A 21,117-nucleotide genomic window follows, 5' to 3' on the forward strand; every position below is an offset into this window, starting at 1 on the left:
TAGCATAATTTTTAGGTCTTCTGTCTGTTCTTATTTTGTGGAAACTTTCATTTACCAAATGACATACTATTAAATGTCTGGGAGACTGTTTTATTGCAGAACTGAAAAACAACATTTGGTACCAGCAATTACCTTAATTGCAGGGTCATTTTGCATGTATGTTTGACTATTACATTTTGGTAGAACTTCTAAGTTTTGAGATAGATAAAAGAGCAAGAGAAATCTAACAATATTTTAATAGAGTTAGATTATCAAAGCTTCTCACAATTTTTTCCTTTTGAAGGATGATAAAGTGTCCTATAAGATAAAGTTACCATAGTTAATCTGAATAGAAACCGATGTAGGACATGATCCTTTGGTGTGAGGTATGGTTTTTGTGGGGGTTTTTAAAGTTTGTTTTATTTTCACAGGACTGTAAAATTCATGGAAAATTCATGGAATCCATTTGATATCTCATAAGTTTTAATACCCTTAATTAAGGGTATTTAATACCCTTGTTGTCCAGTCATACATTCAAAATACTCTGTATTTGACTCTTAATTATTATTTATATCACTTTGTATTACAAATCATTTAGACTTTTTCTTTTATTTCCATAAAATTCCTGTGAGAAATAAAATCTTTAGAGATTTTTGTTTTTGAGGATAACACTAAGGTAGGAAGTTATGGTTTATGCTGTTGTCTTTCACTTTCTCTTAACCAAGCTCCTTACTAAATTACATTCCTTACCTAAATTTTTCCCTGTAATTTCTTCTGAATAGTCATTTTTGTAGTCCTAAATTATTCAGAGGCTTTTAGCTACTATATAATCGCTGATTTTATTTTACCATGGAAAGGATGGCTTATATATAATAAGCCTATGTACAGTATATCAGGAGTTTGGGAACAAAAGGTATTCATTAATCTTTAAAATACTTCCCTTCCATAACTCTCAATAATTAATTTAATTAGAAAGAAAAGTCCTATTTTATCTATATGTGAAACTTATTTTCTGTAATTCTTAAACCTCATCAGCAATAGAAAATCACTCACTGATAATTAAAGTTCATAGGTTTACAAGATTACTATGTCATGATAATAGTTTTTGTTTGTTTTGTTTCTATTTTTCCTTGTGTTTATAAAAAACCACTATGGAATTGTTGCCTCATAGAAAGCTAAAATTCCTAGCCTGGTATAGTCCTTGAATTCATAAAATTAATAGTATATATATTCTTTGAGTTAATGTCAGTGGTTAGCGTGGTTTAGTTTGGATACTCTGCCTTCAACTCCTTTTGTAATGGTATTTAAAAACTGGATTAAATCTAAGTATAAAAACCAGAAAAAGAGTAAGTCTATATGTTTGCTTTCCTTACATGTCAAATTTCATTCTTCATCCATGGTTCTTTTACAAAATTGGTCTACTTTTCTAAAAGAAGCAAATACATAAAGCATTTTTTAAAATTGAAAGGTCATTTGTAATTTCTTAAGGGAGTGTTTATCATGTACATGGGAGTATCAAAGAAATAGTCACAAAACAGAAAGCTCACAGTCTCAATTAGATTTGGAGAAAAACCTCTTACTCATTTTTCCAAATGAATTTTTTCCTTGGCTCATATACCATTACATTTTTAGTCTTGTTCATGACATACTGTTTTATACTTGCTTTATATGATAATAGGGTATTTTGTTGCAAGAAGACTTCCTTAAGAAGAAAACCTGATACATTTTTAGAAATGGGAGTTTGTTTTTTCTGGCCAAGGGAAAAAAATGGCCTGATCTATATGATACTATATAAAATGATAGATTCCAGTTTTATAGACTGTAATGTATAAATATGAAAGAAATCTTTGCTACCTTTTCTAATAGTATTCACACTTTTAACTTTGATACTAGTATATACACTGGCTTTTGAAACAGTTCCTTTTTCTTTGGATATTAAAGTAGCTTATTGACTTTTACAGATACCTAAGTTATTTAGCTAGAGAAGGAGATGGTAAAATTAAAGCATACAGTGAAATTAATCAAAATGTCCAAGAAATCTTTTTCTCAACAATAAAGGTAATATAACTAGCTTTTATTATTTACTACGTGCCAGGCACTATATTGTATGTTTTATATTCACTATCTCATGAAATAGATATTATTATCCCTATCTTACAGAATAGGAAACTGAGGCTTAGAGAAGTTCAGCAGCTTGTTCAAAGTCAAATAGTTGTTAGGTAGTGAACTAACTGTAACTAATTATAAAGCTGATACTGTCAGCCATTTCACCGTACTGCTTCATTAAGATGAGAACTTCTGAAATATATCTAGTCTCTACTCTCCTAAAGATTGGATTAAGTAATATAATAAGTGTGAAACTTGCCCTCTAGGAAAAAAAAGGCCCAAAGATGTGTAACAAGTTTTCAGATTCTTTAATTCCTCACAGCTAAATATACCCAGTTACCTCTTTTTTGTTTTTTTTACTTTCTCCTCTCTGAGGCCATTAATTTTCCTTATGCTGAATATTCCTATGCAATGATAATTTGTATATCATGTGAGATCTTGCTCTGCCTGCTACCTTTTACTTCTCTATTTTAAACCTCTTTCACCTTTTTTTGCATTTTTTTTTCTATTTTTACATGTTCTACTCTCTATTATTAAAAGCATCCTTTGAGCTTTATCAGCTGTTAGGATTGCCTTGTTTCATGCTCCACGATGGCCTGTTTCTAAGTGGTTGTCATTAGTGGATCACAGATAGGAAAATGGTGTAGATTATGATCTTTAGAAGCATTATATAAAATAAAGTAAAGTAATACATTATCAAAATAATATGATAACTACAGTTGACCCTTGAACACATGGGGTTTGGGGCTCTGACCCTCTGTACAGTTGAAAATCTGGGTAATAGTTGGGTATAATTTAGTGTGGGACCTCAGTATCTGTGGCTCTGCATCTGCAGAGTCAACCAACCTTGGATTGTGTAGTACTATAGTATTTACTCTTGAAAAAAATCCTCGTGTATGTGGACCCATGTAGTTCAAACCCATGTTGTTCAAGGGTCGACTATATATCATATCATTTGAACTTCACAAATCTAAAGTGGACAAAATCTTAATTTAAAGGACATATTTAGATGTGTTCTAGACTGCACACACCCCTTGGTTGCATGTTTGTCATATATAGTCATATATTAATTAGAATTTTATGGTATTTCAGGTTATATATGCTTTTAAAAAATTTATTGAGATTTTTCTCTGTAATTTCACGTACTATGATTTTGTTAAGTTTTTTCCATTATGAATGCTTAAAAAGAAATTTGCCATAGGTTAAAAGATGCCTTATTTGTCCTGAAAGTATACTGTGTTAATTATTTGTGCCAAATTAACATTTAATTCACTTATTCCACTAAAGTAATAGTATTAATAAGTATTAATACTATTGTTTTTCTAAGATTGTAATTATTTTTGATAGTTTCATCTTTTATTTGTAAGCCAATCCAAAGAATCATATCATCAAATCAGACTCATATATTAGAGATCTTACCTAGAATCCAGCTTTACTAATAGTTTCAAAGATAGATGCAATCAGAAGGCATAGGTGAACATAGGAGAGATTTAGTACTCTCCATGATTCCATAGGTCCTTCCTTTGCATCAGACATGTACTTTCTGGCACAGAGTAGATGAGATCTTTAAATGAGGAAGTTTAGGTATTACCTTATAGCAGCGAGCATTTAGATTTTGAAACATGCATTCTGTACCCCAAGGTTGTGTAGCTTACATGTTATTCTCCAATGTGCCATCCCTCATAAATTCATAGATTCTGGGTTAGTTTACTGTAAGCATCCTTAAACAACAGGACATCCCACTGAGAGCATTCATTAGATAACGACTTTCCTTCTAACAAAAATCAGCATATTTACCAGGAGAACCAGTTATCAGCATATTAACAAGTAGATTGAACTCCATCACATACTTTTCCCTGAGTTTCTTCCTGGTAAGGGACGTGAATAGATCCCAAGACAGCTGTTTTAATTCTTCCCCTCTCTGATTTATAATAGTATGCCTTTTGGCATTTTTTCCTTTTGTTTGTATTCCCCTCTAACTTTTTGGAAAATATTTCAAACCTATAGAAAAATTGTAAAGCTACAGTATAGTAATAATACATTGTATCACATACATGTTTGTCCCTTTACTGGTAATGGTGAGTTCCAGTCACTTGGTTTAGATATTGTCTGCCAGATTCCTCCGTTTTAAAGGTACCTTTTTTCTGTTTGCATTTGTTAAGTAATCTGTGAGATGATAACTTCGAGACTATGTGAATATCCTGTGGTCTTTTCACCCAGTGACTGATGTTCTTTGGCTGAATCAGTTAACAGTTTTTTATTGTTTCTGTTTCTCTGCTGGGATTTTTTATTTCTCTGATAAGATTTTAATCCATTGAGAGGAATTTTTTTTTAATATCATCGAGGATACTGATAATAGCCATTTGTGCTTGTGGAGAAGAAAATATATTTCTTTTTCTTGGTTCTTCATCTGCTGGGTAATTTTGTTTGTTTTTTGTTTTGGGCCATGCCGCGCACCATGCGGGATCTTAATTATTCCTCAACCAGAGATGGAACCTGTGTCCCCTGCAGTGGAAACACGGAATCCTAACCACTGGACTGCCAGGGAATTCCCATATGCTGGGTAATTTTGAATTGTACTCTGGACATTATGAAGATTAAGCAGAGATTCTGTGTTTGGTTATTTTTCTCCAGTGAGTGGTGGCTTTATCAGTTAACTTTTGGAATAGGCTTTAATTTCAAACAGTGTTTCTTGGACAGCACCTCTAGCTTCAGTTCAGATCTTTTGCCTTTTAGTGAGATGCTTTGAATCTGTTCCTTGGATGAGTTATTTAAGTTTAGGGATTCCTTGTGTGGTTCTTTCCCTTCTGGGTTTCCCCTGCTCTCTAAGTGGATAATGTACCCAGGCTTCACTGTTCCATATGTTCCTCAGCCACTGCTCCTGAACCATGCAGACTGCAGTTAGTCTTAGGTTGCACTCTGAAGAGATGATGTCTTACTTGTATAGCTTCCCATTTTTACTCCTAGTTTGTTTAGACTCTATATCAGAGCCTGTCTTCTTTCATTTACTCTGCTTTACCTTCACATAGGTTTTTTTGTAGTGTGTCCAGGTTTCATGTTTTGCTTTATTTTGTTTTTTGGAGGAAGGATTAATCATATTATCTGTTAGTGCCTTAGTCTGTTAATACCCAGAAATGGAAGTAGCCAAAGTTAAAAGTAATTGTAAATAGCTGAAAAAGAGGACTGAGCACCCATGACACTGACACTGTAAATTTAGGTCTTAGAGAGATGGAATAAGTAAGAGAGACTGAGAAAGTGTAGGCAGACAAAGAGAACCAAGAGAGTATGGTATCTAGGAAACCAAGTGAGGAGACTATTTCAAGAGAATGGAGTGATGAACTAGGTGTTTATGTTGATATTGTTGTTCTTGTTTTTAAAATTAGCAATATTATTTTTAAAGTGTAAACTCATTTATTAGATCATAATTACTGATGAATTTTTCAAGTTGTCGTTCTTCTGTGGTCTAGAATACTTTGCAGAACTGTGCTGATAGAATTAGAAAGGGTTTTGTTCTTGCTCATGTGATCCTAGGCATGCCTTCTCTCCTTCTTCCCCTTCCCTGTCCTATTTCTTTCTGTTAAAGTATATTTAAATCTCAAAAGTCTGAAATTGTTTCCACATTCATATTTTCTTCCTTTACGTATGAAACCTAAAAGCTGCAAACACTGTTCCAAGTATGGAAGAGGCATAATGTTTCTCTTTCTTGTTTGCTTCCCCATACTCATTGAGCATACCCACATTATGGTCTTTTATAGCTGCAAGATCAGCACTATAACCTATAATTCTCTTTTATAAATCTGCACTTTTAATTTAGATTATTTTTCTCTAATGCATTATAGAAATCAAGTAATAAAGAATTTCTTTAAACCTTTAGGTAACTTTAAAGATCCTCAATAAAAATTTTCAACTTAGGGTAGTATGTTTTGTTTGTTGGTTTTAATATTAATTATCAGAAACAGAAGAATGAATAGGCTCTCCATTTTATAGCCAGCTTAGCCAGTGCTCTAAGAGCGGTTAACTTCTAATTCAATTTTCTTTTAAGGGAGAATTTTATTGCCTCTGAAGGCAAAGCAAGATGCCCTGATTTAATATCCTTCTGTACTCAACTTGTGACATTTGAAGTGATAAACAGGAAGTCATAGTGGTGTTTTAAAAGGGCAAGGGGTCAATATATACCCTCTCTTCACACTCATGCAACAGTGTTTAGAAAGAGATCATCACATTGGAATTCTATTTTGCTTTCCTGGCATGTGGTTTCTGCAACTTTAAGCCAGTATTTTGAATAGCTCATAATCCTGAAATCCTTAGCAGTATTGCATTTTTAATGTGTAGGGGTCATGATTTTCATTGTAAGCTGTGTTGATATAAAGATGTTTTATCAAGTCTATGGTGGCCTTAAAATATTTTGTCTTTTAAATAAGAGCAGTGGTAGCAAATAAAAGTGGTATCCATTCTCTGCTTTTTAACCTTATTGCTTCTATTTGAAAACAAAGGAAAAGGTACAGGTCATTGTTGGTAAAAGTGATGAAGTGCTATTACCATTTACTGAGTCATTATGTACATTTAATTTTAAAATAAAAAACTGACTTTGGAATTGCTTCAGTCCAGATAAGCCTAGTTCAGAGGCTACTGAGTGTGTAAACAGGATTTAGGGGTAGGAAAGAAGGAGTATCACATGAGCCTTTTTTCCAAATTTTTTTTTTATTTCTTTCTGTTTTGTTTTGATTTGATTTTTTAAGTTTTGTAATTTTGGAAATTTGAACTTCCAACCTTGGCAGGACATTCCTACTAACTGTGAAAGCATCCAAAGCCCTTTTCAACTTTTAATTTTAAAAAATTTGGACAACTAATACTACTATCCTAATTCCAATATGAAATAAAGTGGTGATTAAGAAAAGTGGCAAATATTACAACATATTTTGTTGGAAACACACAGTGGGAGACAAAGGGCCCCAAAGAAAAGCAGCAATAAGAACAGTAAATAACTTTTGTTTAAATGGGATTTTCTTTTTATTCAACTGCAATATCACCTGAATTTTGGGTTAAAGGGAGACAGATTTTTAAACATTTACACTCCTTAACTTGAACAAGTTTTATGTTGTTAGATTTCTGTTGTAATGGAAACTCTATATTCTTTATGTTTTTTTCCCCTATATGTTAGAATAACTCATGTTAGTGTTTTGCTACTCAATTAGTATTTTGTGATGAGAAAAACTCAGTAAATGTTCTGTTTTTTTCTTGGTTGTGAAGAATTTTATTTTTTTTCTCTACCTGCCACTAAATTATGTAAACTATGTAGTCTTCTAATAAATAATAATAATCCCAAGGGTAGTGATTGCTCCAATTAAAAGTGCTTTTTTAGCAATTTACATTGAAAATGTGTAGTTCTTTTATTCTCCCCTTCTATAAAAACTAAACTCTTTACAAGGCATATTAATTTTATGTATGGGTGAGGTAGGGAGAGAAATTCTCACTTTTTTAATTCTTGATTTTTGTTGAAACTCAGTATATTAAAGTAGAACTTATGAGTTTTGGTGGTAGCGAATCAATAACTATAGTTATTCTTCTGTTCATCACAATCTAAGATAACCTCCTAGTTTATTAATGATCATATATCTTCTAAGACCCATAAAATTTTCAACCAGAAAAGAAAAATGTACAAATAAAAAAATGATTAAGAATTTACAGTACAGCTATTATAAATTCATATCATATACTCAGGTTAGTTAAATACATTTTAAATTAGAACCTATTATGTATGTAGATTAATAGGTTTCTGCTGTCAGGGAACATACTGTTCTGTGGGAAACAAGCGTATGTGTCTCTGTATGATATATACCATACCATGTTACAATCAAAGATTTGTAGGAACCTAGAGAAGGGATTGATTTATTTCATTACTTACAGGATTTAGGGAAGATCTTACAGAATGTGTGGCACTGAGTTGGAACTGTTTTAGAAAAGGTAGTCTAGGTAAATAGAGCACAAGAACAAAGCATATAGGTCTGCAAGTATATTGTGTGATTTGGAAGGGCTGCTTAGGACTCTTGCTATTATAGTATTCATTTAGCACATTGAACTGTAATAATTTCTTTATATGACTCCTTTTTTATGGATAGAATATTTCTGTCTCCAGTGCTTAGTGCACTAACTGACATAAAACAGACATTCAGCAAGTATTTCATTAATGAATTAATGTTGTGGCTGGAATATAGATTGAGAGGAAGAACAAATAGCTGAAGATAGTGGCTAAATGGAAGATGTGATTACAACTGAAAGCCTTTTGGGAAATGTGGGTATTCAAAGGTTTTTGAATAATCATATGTGTTTTCTAGAAAGAGAATGGAGGAGAGTGGAAAATTGATTAAAAGGAAACAAGATTGGAGGTGAGATCCCTGATTAGAAAGCAATTACTGGCTTAATTTTTTCATTCATTAAGGAGACATTTATTAAGGTTATCTTTATGGAAGCTAATATGCCATGTGATTCAGTGATCCTGCTCTGCAAAAATCGTACACTATCAGAGAAAGGAGCTGGTATTCACAGTTTTAAAAACTGGGTAAGTTATGATAGGGTCTTTGAAAATCTTAAAAGAGCAAAAGGTTGCTTCTAGCTAGTAATTAGGGAAGGTTTCTTGGAAGAGTTTAATAAAAAATTTTAATGTTACTGATTTATCAAATTGATATGATTTCCTTGATAGTATTTAATTGAATCCCAATTATATAGCAAGGATACTGTGTCATATAACAACTTTTCTTCCCAGACTTAAATATTATTTATAGCACTAGGAAGCTCAATTTCAGATATAAGAACACTGCTCATAAATAACTTAATAATAATTTTAGTTTTTATTGAGCACCTACTCTATGTCATGTTCTTTGCTACAGCCTACATATATGATCTCCAATCTTCACAGTTCCTAATTAGCCCTGTTTTACTGTAGTGGAAACTGGGGGTTTAAGCGTTATTTGCCTTGCTCAGAGTTACACTACTAGAGCATGGAAAGCCAGGATTCAGTCCAAATCTATCTGAATCAATAACCCATGTTCTTAACACTCTACTAACCTAACCTCTCTTAAGAATTAAGTGCACAATTTTATCAAGAATAATTGATAAATGTGCTTTTGCATTGTACTTTTAATGATCACTATTAATTGAAAAGTGAAAATAATAATGAAATAATATATCACCATTGCCCCTTTTGGAAAAAAATAGTATTTATTTTTAGTTTGATATAATTAGAATAGTTGGGCCTCCCTAAAGGTACAGAGTGTCTTGTTTTCCATAAAGGATTTTGTGTGTGCATTTAACATTTAGAAATAACATCTGGAAGCTAAATACCAAAATAATCAATTCCCTTGGGACTGTGAATTGGTAACTGATTATATTTCAAAACATTTTTGTTCCTTACTCAGTTTGGCACTATATTTTAAAACATTTGAATGTAACGTTCTAGAATTACTTGATGCAGGTTCTTTAAATTATAAACACATAGAAATATATTTAAGAAATATGTATGTATTTTATTATCATATATGCCCTTGAAAAAGATAACTGAAAACTTGAAGGTTCTAGAGAAAATACTTTGAAGGAATTAGAACTTATAATAACAAATAGTTTGACTTTCTTGAGACTTTCAAAGATTGTTCCTTATTCTTTCAGTTAAAGACTGCTCTCTTTAACATATACCTATACCCTTTAGAGTACCTCCCTATATCTTAGTCATAATTCTAAAATTATAGGGAAAATCTTCCTCAGTCACCTAATAAAATTTTCCTAAGGCCTTTTGATGCGTTTCCTAGGTGCTACACTCTTGGGGGGGAAATGTGCTATGAGCTTATGTAATTGTTAATTAAATTTGAGATTTTATTTCTTTCTTTGTTTCCTTAACTCTTTAAGGTTGGGTAAGGAAACCTAAACTTGCATGGGTAGGGTATGTAGATTTAAAAAATTAAGGAGTAAAAAAGTGAATATAATATATTCACACCAAGCTGTAATTTTGTCATTTTTTTATTTGATATACTAAATAATAAAAAATAATACCTATATATATCTCACCTCTTCTAATTATTCTTTACATTTTATTCTAAATAAAGTGGTTTTAAGTATTTTATTTATTCCTTATAAATTTGCCATGAAACAATGCTCTTTTAAACAAATGTTTGGATTCCACTTCAAAATGGTTAACTTTTATCCCCAAAGCCAGCCATTTTGTTAGAACAGAATCTCTCAAATGATGAAAGAATCTGTCCACTCTGACTTATTCCTTAGAGTGCGGAAGTGTTCTATGTAGAATCTTTGGGTTGATATAATTGGTCTGTCTCATTTTCTCTGCCTGCCTCTTTGAACATGACAGAAGTGGGTCATTTTATGTGCCAAGAACAGTTTAGATCAGGGAGGGGAGGATAAAAATGTTTTGTTCTGTTTTCTAAAAGGTATGTCTATTGTGAGAGATAGGAGTATATCGTGACAAGGTGGTTTTGGAGCTTCATTTGACCAAATTATTTGATGACGTTTATGCTTAGTTAATATCTATTTTAAGTGAAATGCAAATCTTTGGACTATTGAATTATGCAAGTTGTTTTTAGCACACTGAAATTGTAATTATTTTTGTGTCAGTAATTATTTTCATATCTTGATGGAAATAATTTATAGTTGAAAGATGAATTCCGTTTAGTTTTTAGAAATGAAGATTCAACTTTAAACATGAAAGTCAAGTTGGAAGTAAAATGAGACAGTATAGTAGTCCCTTATCTGCAGGCATGCCAAGACCCTCAGTGGATGCATAAAATGGCAGATAGTACTCAATCCTATAAGTATTATGTTTTAACCTAAACGTAAATACCTGTGATACAGCTTAATTTATAAATTAGGCACAATAAGAGATTAATAATAAAATGGAACAATTTTAACAATATACTGTAATAAAAGTTATGTGAATGTGGTCTCTCTTAAATCAGCCCCTTTAACTCTGCCAAAAATGTGGCAGGGGCTTTGTCATTGGCAAATGCAGCTTTTCCAGTAATTTTTATATTTTTCAGTCCAAACCTATTACTGAATCTGTGTAGTCATCACTTACTTGCAGTAAAGCTAGTGTCATTTGTTTCAGTGGATCCCTGGCTACAGTCTTCCTATAGGCTCAGTGCTTTCTGGTGCAGCATGTGGCCGTCAGGTGGAACACGTTTTGTGTTCATGTCTTCCATCCACAGATTTAATGCCTTTTCCATTTTAACTGAGCACTCATCCGAGATTTTTGCAGTTTGAGGTGCAGCAGCAAAACTAGCCTGAATTTCTTTTTCTTCTTCACCATTTCATGGACTGAAGATTTGTTCTTACTGTGGATCTTAGCACCCTCAGCTTAGGATTTTTTTTCTTACTAAGTCGAGAACTTCCACCTTTTCACTTAAAGAAAGCACTTTATCTCTTCTTTTTGGCATATTCGAATTGCTAGTGTCACTACTCTGAGGCTCTGTGTTACCTCAACAGTCAATTTGGTAGGAGATGTCTTCTGAGTGACTGACTAACAGGCAAGAAACCTGGACAAAGGGGTAATTGATGTACCAGGCAGGACAGGTCAGAATGGCACAAGATTTCATCGCACTACCCAGATTGGTGGTGCACAATTTAAAACTTATGAATTGTTTATTTTTGGAATTTTTTAAATTTTCAATCTGCCGTTTACCGTGGGTAACTGAAACCACAGAAAGCAAAACTGCAGATAAGGGGAGACTACTGTACTATTTGTTGATATTTAGTAATTCTTTTAACTGGCTGCCAGCAAAAACCTGACACTGGTAAAATTTCCTAATAGTAAACCTACTTTGTTTTATTATATCATCCTCATAATCAGCAACCTAAGTTAGATTTTCCTGTTGTCTACCAGACCAGTTCTAATTCCTTGTGGGTATTAAAAGCTTTTTTATCAGTTGGCCTCTCTCTTCCTGACCATTTCTGTCTACATGTTACAATCAATATTATATCCCCTCCACATACTTTGTGCATTCCTGTGGTTACGTTTCTGTAGCTTTATCTGATAACAAGGCAGAATTCACCACCTCGTACATGCTCTTAACAAAACCAGAGTGAATCATTTTCACAGCCTTCACCATCCTCTAAAACAGTGATTTTGTTGGGGGAGGCAGAGGTTAAATGTGCGAAGATTCCTGCCTGGGGACATATATCATAATGAATGGGATGTTTGTGCGATTTGAGAAAGGTCCCCCAGTGATTCTGGGTATCGTTTTATTTTTCCCGCCATTGAGAGTGACAGTACTCAGGAGAAATTGCCCTGCTATTTCATCTTCATATGTATAGTACTTGGGTGATCAGTTTTTAACAGTCTATTGCAGTGCTTGCTCCTTTGTGTTATGTCAGGTCATTTGCATGTTGTTTTGAAAATTAAACTCTACTCTTTCTGCTTATTTGTATTTTTATTTTTATTTTTATTTTTATTTTTAAACAACGCCTGATATTCTGCACAATAGAAGACTCTCAGTAACATATTTCAAATATTAATGTGCACATCTATTATAAATAGATATTTAAAGAGGTTATAGCAAAGTACCATTAAACTTTTCTGATCAAAATGAAGATAAATCTCTATCAAAGTTGTTTGGTAATTTTTTTGTTTCTTTTTCTTATACTCCATCTAATACTAATGCTAGAGACTTTATTATTAGTTCAGTTTTAATTTCAGGTTTAAGAATTTGAGTTTCAAATAGTGAGTTTTTTGAACTAAAATCAACAGTATGTTGATAACTTTTAAGATGAGGAAGGGTATAATTACAACAGCAAAGACGAATAAAGCCATTTGTGTTATTTCCTGAAATTTTTAACAAGTTTGGTTGGTATTGTTTTTGTACCATTAACTAATTGTGTGTTGTTGAGTCTGTTTCTTCATTTTAAAACTGGTAATAATTCCTGTCTGACTTCTTAGCTGTGGGGATTAAATAAAATATGCAATATCAGTGTTCCTAGTATAGTACTCTTTTAATAAACTGTTTAAGATTTTGAATCTCTGTAGTCTTTCACTCCATATAAATAGCATAGATGAAATATTATTCAGGATAGCCATTGCCTTCAATACCATTTTTTTTAAGGTAGTCCAAAACTATTCAATGACAGAGTTCTTGAACAGAGATCTTTTGGAGGTGTACTATACCATGCAGTCCATCATCATTTTCTGTGTAGCATTGTGAATTTAGACCAGTGCTGAAATCATTCTTATTATTTTAGTTTGTACTGTGGGATCCAAAAAATGAAAGTTTTACCTGATATTGTTTAATTCTGTACTTTGCCAGAAAAGTTTGCACATTTTTATAATGTCATTTCAGAACCATCCTCATGACCAAAGTACTTTATTTCAGCTCAACAAAAATGTACTAGGTCTGTACTTTGTATGCCAAATACTGTGCTAGTTTATACATATGTAAAAATTAATATGGCATTTGCCCTTGAGAAGCTTATAGTCTGATGAGAGACATGGACATGTAAACAGTTTCACTACAGTGTATAGAACACTGATAGATGTATTGGAGGAGCACCACTTATTACTGCTTTGAGGATTCAAGGAAAGCTTCCTGTAGCATGAAGCTGAGTCTTAAAAAGTGACTGAGTATAACTTCACAAGGTGAGAATGGAGACTTAAATTTATATCACTTTATCGTGTTTGTTTTGTAAAGGAAATACTTGCAGGATCAAGAAATACAAAGTTTTTAGATTATTTTACTAGTTTACCTAAATGAAGTTATATGTTAGGTGTGATAGCAATTTAGATTCACATATCAACCCGGTCAAATAATAAACTTGGATGAAAGACATAGTTATTAAATGTACTCTCTTGTAGTTCATTCAGCTCCTGAACAGGAGCATTGTTTACTGGCAGGTCTGATTTATGCTATACCCAATACTGAGATAACTGAGATACTCAGTTTAACAATTTATAATGTCTAACAAGTAAAAATAACTTCAGTATCTATTCTGTTAACAAGTATTTTTGAACATTTACCAAACGACATGTTCTTTTTAGGCACTTATGGTATACCTGAGGGGAGAAAAATAGAATTTCCTGGTCTTTTGTAATTTATTTTTCTGGGGGATTGGGGAAGAGGACATAATAAATAAGTTAATTATGTATTATGTTAGTGGATGATATACTGTGGAAAAAATAGAGCAGGGTACGAAGGGTTAGGAGACATGATATGAAGTAGTTTGATATATAAGTCTGGAGTGCAGAAGAGAGGTTTTGGCTGAAAAGAGACTTCTGGGAGTTGTTGACATGTATGTGATCTTTAAAGTCATGAAACTGGATGAAATCACTAAATCTTAGATAATTGTGAAGAGAAGAATACCAAGGACAGAATCTTGGTCTACTGTTAAGGTATTTAGTTAGAGGAAGAACTAGCAAAGAAAGCTAAGGAAGAACTAGCAAAGAAAACTAAGAAAGAACAGCCAATAGCATGGGTCCTGTAAGTCAAATAAAGAAAGTATATCAAGGAAAAAGGAGCAATTAACTTACTGAAAGTTGGTAATAGGCCAAGGAAGGTAAGAGTCAGATGCTGTGGATATGTCGAGTAAGAGGAGCACTGAGATCTGCTCGTTAGATTTAGCAATGTGAAGATTGGTCAGTTTAACAAGAATAGCATTGATGGGGTAAAAGCCTGCTTGAAGTGGCTTTAAGAGAAAATAAAGAATCTGGAGGTAGCAAGAATTGTCAAGTGTTATAATTAGGGTGACCATATGACTAGATTTCCCTGGTGTTTTGGTAGTAATCACTTGTCCCAGAGTTATTATTATTATTATTATTATTTTGCGGTATGCGGGCCTCTCACTGCTGTGGCCTCTCCCTTTGCGGAGCACAGGCTCTGGACGCGCAGGCTCAGCGGCCATGGCTCACCGGCCCAGCCGCTCTGCGGCATGCGGGATCTTCCTGGACCAGGGCATGAACCTGTGTCCCCTGCATCGGCAAGTGGACTCTCAACCACTGTGCCACCAGGGAAGCCCCCCAGCATTATTTTTAATAGCGCCTCATTTCACTCTCAAATGGGTCCTGGTTTGAACAACAAATGATATGGTCAGTGTAGTTATAATTTGCTGTCATTACTATGTTGGACACCCAAATTTGACCAGTAGTATCCTTTCTAAGCCAGCTTTTATGACTTTTTGAGAGAACTCAAATAGTTCTTCCTTTTCTGGCATAACAAAATTTTGCAAGGATTATACTTTTTCCGCCTCAGATCCATAATCAGCCATTTCTCTAAGAAGCCTTGTTTCATTTTAGTGACATTCAGAAACCAAGAATTGAATAGATCTTAATTGGGGAGAAAGGGAGCGAGAAAGGTAGGTGACCAGTTAGAGAAAGGCATTTCATGATAAAAATTTTAAAAGCAGACAGCCAGTCAAAGATACTGAGGTGGGAGAAGAGGAAATTTATTCAGGGAATTCTGTGTAAAACTGAATGAATGGCATATGAGACTCCTAGAAAAAGTGTATTATGTAATATTAGAAAGAGGCATTGAGACCAGGTAATGAAAGACCAGACTTAAGTTCTTTGGCTTCATTCTGTATTCACGACAGTGACATAATGGGCCTTGGAGTTAACTGGTTCTGGAAGCAGGAAACCCAGTTACGCTATTATAATCCACACAATCGATAATGAAGTTCGGAGCCTGTGGGTAGGATAATGGTAATCCAAAGGAGGGAACTAAATTCAACAGACACTACAGCAGAGAAAGTGGAAAGGGGGATGGGAGCATAACAGAAGCATGACTAAGAGGCCCACAGTGTCAGATGACTCTGAGCTGTCTAACCTGAGGAGCAGAGGCTGGAGATGCCATTAATTACCATAGATAACACAGGAATAGGTGAAGGAGGAAGACAAAGATATTTTATTTGGAAAAATCCCTTGGCAATATGATGACAGAGTATAACCTTATTGAAGTTCCATCTGGTACTGTATTTAGGAGACAGTAGAACAATATTTAGGAAATAAGGTTTTTGTTGTCACTGAAGGGTAACCATAATGAGATTTCCATCTGTGGAAAAGCATGAATTTGGATGTCAATAGGTCTCTCACGAGTTATTTCAGTTTCTTTATTTCAGAGAAGTGCATTTCTTGCCTCGTTTCCAAATAGACAAGAAAAACCTCCAAGAATCCAGACTTCTCTTGGCACCTTGTAATTCCCTGGTATTGGGATTAACCCCTCATAATCTAAATATCATGTTCCAATTTTAATCACATTTTGGAAACTGCAAACATGTTTTATATTTTACTGCGTTAAAAGCCCAATCTTAGAGCCAGTTGGAATTAATGTCAGCTTGATTACTGCCTCCAAGTTACTTTTTGTCTTTACCCAGTGTCCCTCCCCACTGCCTGACATAGAATAGTTTGGTTGCAAACATACTTTCCGCACTCAGCCAGAGACAACATTACACTGGTTACATAGGTATGAGTCAGTATATTCATTTGGTCAAACGAAAGCCTCTGGAGAGAAGAAAGACAAGGAGACAGCCAAATAATCAAAATTGGGATTAACTAATTTCAATTAAATTTGCTCTTTTGAATATAAGCAAAGCAATAGCATCTGGCACAGTGTGAAATAAAGGAACTGAAATATTCTGATGGATCTGGTTATTAGTGAATGGCTATCTTTAATGCAGGAAACTTGAGCAATGTTAGTTTAACATGAAGAAGAAGGAATTTCTACTTTATCACCACTGACAACAGGTTATGGCAAAAAGCAAAATGTGGGGGTTCTAGTTTGAGCCCTGTTGTAATACCTTGGATGAGTCTCTTAAACTTTATTAGGTTATCATTTTCTCTTCTATAAAGTTGAGTGGTTGGGGGTCCCCAAGGTTAAGTGATTCACTAGAAGGATTCACAGCGCTCAAGGAAAAAAAAAAAACTTTTATACTCAGAGCAACAATTTCTGTTGAAGGATACAGATTAAAATCGGCAAAAGGAAAAGGCACATGGGGGGAAGTCCAGGAGAAATCAAGCATAAGCTTGTGGATGCCCTCTCCCAGTATAGTCGCATGGACACACTCCTAGCAGTGATGTGTGACACTTGCAGAGTGTTGCCTACAGGAGAAGCTCAGTTGAGCCTTGGTGTCAGGGGTTTTATCGGGAGCCAGTCACATAGCCATGAATCACCTACGTGACTCATCTTAACTCCTCAGACTCCAGCTCCCCAGAGCAGAGACATGATCACCATAAATCACATTGTTAGGGTAAACTGCCTCATCAGATTGGTAAGCCTGTGGCCCAAGGACTCAGAATTTATTTCCTAGGAACTGGCCAAAGGCCAGTTCTGAAGATAGACCTCAGGAATGTGCAGAGTTTGAGCAGCCCAGGCCTGCTGAGTTAACCCTTTCCTACACAGGTGTAGAATTATGTGAGAGCTGAAGTCGCTTATAATTCTGATGTTTTATGAATGGATTAGTAACTCATAGCATATATATTGTAAAGAAGTTAATGCTTTATTTCATCTTTAAGATGGATTGGGTAGTTATAAATTTGAAACCTTAAATAAAAGAAACGAGTTATACTGATGCTAGAAATAAAGCTGGATTGACTGTCTAAAATAAAAGAATGTATGTCTTATACAAGTCAACACGGAGCCCTGCTCACTGATGAACAAGCTTGCAAGTGGGAAGATGAAGATTTTCAGACTTGAGTTATTTTAAGGACATCTAAGGGAAAAAAACTACTTAAGCTCAGTTTCAGAAACTAAGCTCAGTTAGCATTTGATTGGTGGCAAATTACTGTTATTTTTAATTTCCCTTTGATGATAAATTTAAACATCTTTTTTAATGAAAAATCTTTGCAGCATTTTTTAAAAATAGCTCCGGTTTTACTTGTCTAGTTTAGTGTGTCTCTCTTACACTCATTTTAAAGTTGTTTAGTGCAGTATTTCATATTTAGCATTTGTTACATAACTCAGGTATCTTCATTTTCCCATTGTTTTTTCTTGATCCATGGTTTTCTAATTGAGAATGGTTTTGTGTTTTTACTTTTGTCATTTTACTTTCTGTCAAACTTTAAAAGTGTTTAAAATTTTCTTTTTTAAGTTGAAATCTAGGTAGGTATTTTTTTCCAAAGTCCATAACATATGACTTTGGTATAAAATTTGCAAATTACCATATGGAATAATGCATCTTATTCTGCATTTGAAATTGCAGAATTATTTGAAATGGTTAAATTCAATTTAAAGTACAGAAAACTCTAAAATTTAAGAGAAATATTTTATCTGAAAAAAGGCATTGGAATTAGTTTCGTATAAAAGAAAGCCAAGTGTTCCTGTCTTAGTCATTTTACTTAGAATTAACCCCATATACTAGGCATGGCATAGTGTAAAATTATCTTATAAGTGTTGAACTGGTGTCTTTTCTTTCACATTTTTATTGGTATTTTCTTAACCATGTTTAAGTCTACCTTTCTGTGTTGAGTATGTTTAATGTCTTTGGAATAGGAACAGAGCTGCTGTGTAAAAATGTCTTTTGCTGGGTCTAGAAATGGATCTTAGCTTTCCAGTTGGTAATGAAATCTTTTCTCAGTAAGAGCAGTCTTGTCTTTTATGGCACCTGCCTGGCTTATTAGCTAATACGGTTTTCCACCCATTCACAATATAATATCTACGTTTCAGTGAGTTCTTAAGTAGTATTTGGCCCTCTCCCACTATGAATAAAAATTATGGTAACGTAGAATACTTTTGAGCAGTAAGTTTTCTGTTTTGCAACACTCTAGTAGTCCTAGCTATGTTTTCTAGTATTTTATCTCTTCATCTTTGCTTTTCTAAAGAAAAAACCCACATTGGCAACTAAAAATTCTTTGGAAATTCTGAATTTGACTTGTCTGTAGGTAAGAGACTTTACTGACCTCTCACTAAGAAATAGGCATTAAAATTTTTTCACTCTGGTCCATTTCTGTTGAACAAATGTATTGATATCATTATACTAGGATCAAATAGTCAAAGGTAGATAAGAGACCATTCTCACCCTTGAAGAACTTACACTCTGGGCTCTTCATTCCATTTTCCCATCAAGAAAATGAAAGAGGGCTTCCCTGGTGGCGCAGTGGTTGAGAATCCGCCTGCCGATGCAGGAGACACGGGTTCGTGCCCTGGTCCGGGAAGATCCCACATGCCGCGGAGCAACTAAGCCCGTGAGCCATGGCCGCTGAGCCTGTGCGTCCGGAGCCTGTGCTCCGCAACGGGAGAGGCCACAACAGTGAGAGGCCCGCATACCGCAAAAAAAAAAAAAAAAAAAAGAAAATGAAAGATTAAGCTTAGTATAAGCATAAATTATTCCCTGACTGTTTTATGCAGTTCCTCAGACCTTTTGACCAGGTGGCTTACTACCTAACCATGTTCAAGCTAGCTTAAGCAGAAGTGTTCCCAACAAGTTGGTTCCAACTACTTCCTCTTCTGAGTAGTTAGCCAGAAACCTGGCATTGTTGCAACTCTTTCATGTCCAAGCCTCTAAATACCATTTGTCTTTTAGAGTTCTCTACGTTTTACCTAAATGAGGGCTTTTTGGAGTTTTATCCACAAAGCTTGCAATCTTATGTGCTTTTCAAACTCTTGTGGGAAGCCATTCATTTATAATGAAGAGAGTAGATGTATTGTCAGGTAAGATACCACAGCCTCAAATCCAGTAAAACATCCATCATCCAAGGCATTCTTTGAAAACTGTGAATTACTACAGATCTTTAAAAAAATAAATAAATTCCCACTATCCCCTGCAGTTTATATTACTGATCTATTAGACCCTAGTGAATTTTGCTGTAGCAACCAGCTTTCATAATCAGTTTGAAGGGTAATTTATTCTTACAATATGAGTAAATTAAATTTTGTGGCTAAATTATAACCTATGATTAGAACTACTAAATCCAATCCAAGAATAATGAAAATAGTTGTTTAAGACTTCTTCCTTTAAACGTGTATTAGATATTCTGAGTCAGAATGTATATAAATTTAGAATTTGGAGCAATTAAGAGATGATTTGAAAGTCCTGGCAATTTACCATGAACTTGTCAAGTAGACTGCATAGCAGACTCTTAAGAAGGATTGAGAAAGGCTGTGGGTTAAATTTCATCTTACATACTGAAGGGAATACTAACATTTGAGGTGCTGTCTATCCATTTGGAATAACCCATCAAAGAGTCTTATTCTGAAAGGCAGTTCCTGATCTCTTCTGAATAAAAGTGTAGGGAGGGAAGAATAACTTCATAATATATATTTTATTGCAATTTTTGCATTGTCTAATAAACTGCTTGATTTATTAAATTCCTCAGTGTCTAATTAGGATAGTTCTGAACCAAAATTCTAGTTATGGCACAGCATTCCTGTCCATACAGTTTTGTTATTTAAGCACCATTTAAAAATTTTATATGAACTATGTCATAGGAGATAGCATTCCCTTTTAATGACACATATGTTTATATTTAAAATTAAGGTAAAAATGAATTGACCCAAAATACTGAAGTATGAGTGGGGTGATAAGGAAAGTTTAAGCCATCCAAATGCATCTAGATTTTACTTTTATAGTTTTAAGGTAAGTATTTAATTCTGGGCATTATTTATGGTGTATGGTGCTTGTCCAAATAATATGGTATAATGAATTATTTTATAATATGAAGATTGGTAAGAGATAAAAATGTATGTATATTAGTTTTCTAGTGCTGTTGTAACAAGTTAACACAAATTTAGTGGCTAAAAACAACACAGATTTATTATCTTACAGTTCTGGAAGTCAGAAGTTTTAAACCAAGATGTCTACAGAATTGTATCCCTTGTGGAGACTTTAAGGTTTTAGAGGTCACCTGTGTTCGTTGACTCATGGCCCCTTCCTCCATCTTCAAGGCCAACAGCACAGCGTCTTTAGATCTTAGTACCTCAGTATCCTTTTTTCTTTTCTTTCTCTAACTCATACCCTTCTGCTTCCCTCTTAGGAGGAGCCTTGTGGTTACAATAGGCCCAATCTGGGTAATCCAGGATCCCCATTTTAGGATCCTTAACTTAAATACATAATAAA

General features: G+C 34.1%; 1 protein-coding gene across 1 annotated transcript in view; it reads left to right on the top strand.

Annotated features, from left to right (window-relative positions):
• The window catches only part of SRFBP1 (serum response factor binding protein 1), a 59,882-nt gene that overhangs the window by 12,330 nt on the left and 26,435 nt on the right, over positions 1-21,117 (top strand). The window lies entirely within an intron of this gene.

Source organism: Kogia breviceps, chromosome 4, assembly GCF_026419965.1.
Source record: "Kogia breviceps isolate mKogBre1 chromosome 4, mKogBre1 haplotype 1, whole genome shotgun sequence".
Classification (NCBI taxonomy): domain Eukaryota; kingdom Metazoa; phylum Chordata; class Mammalia; order Artiodactyla; family Physeteridae; genus Kogia; species Kogia breviceps.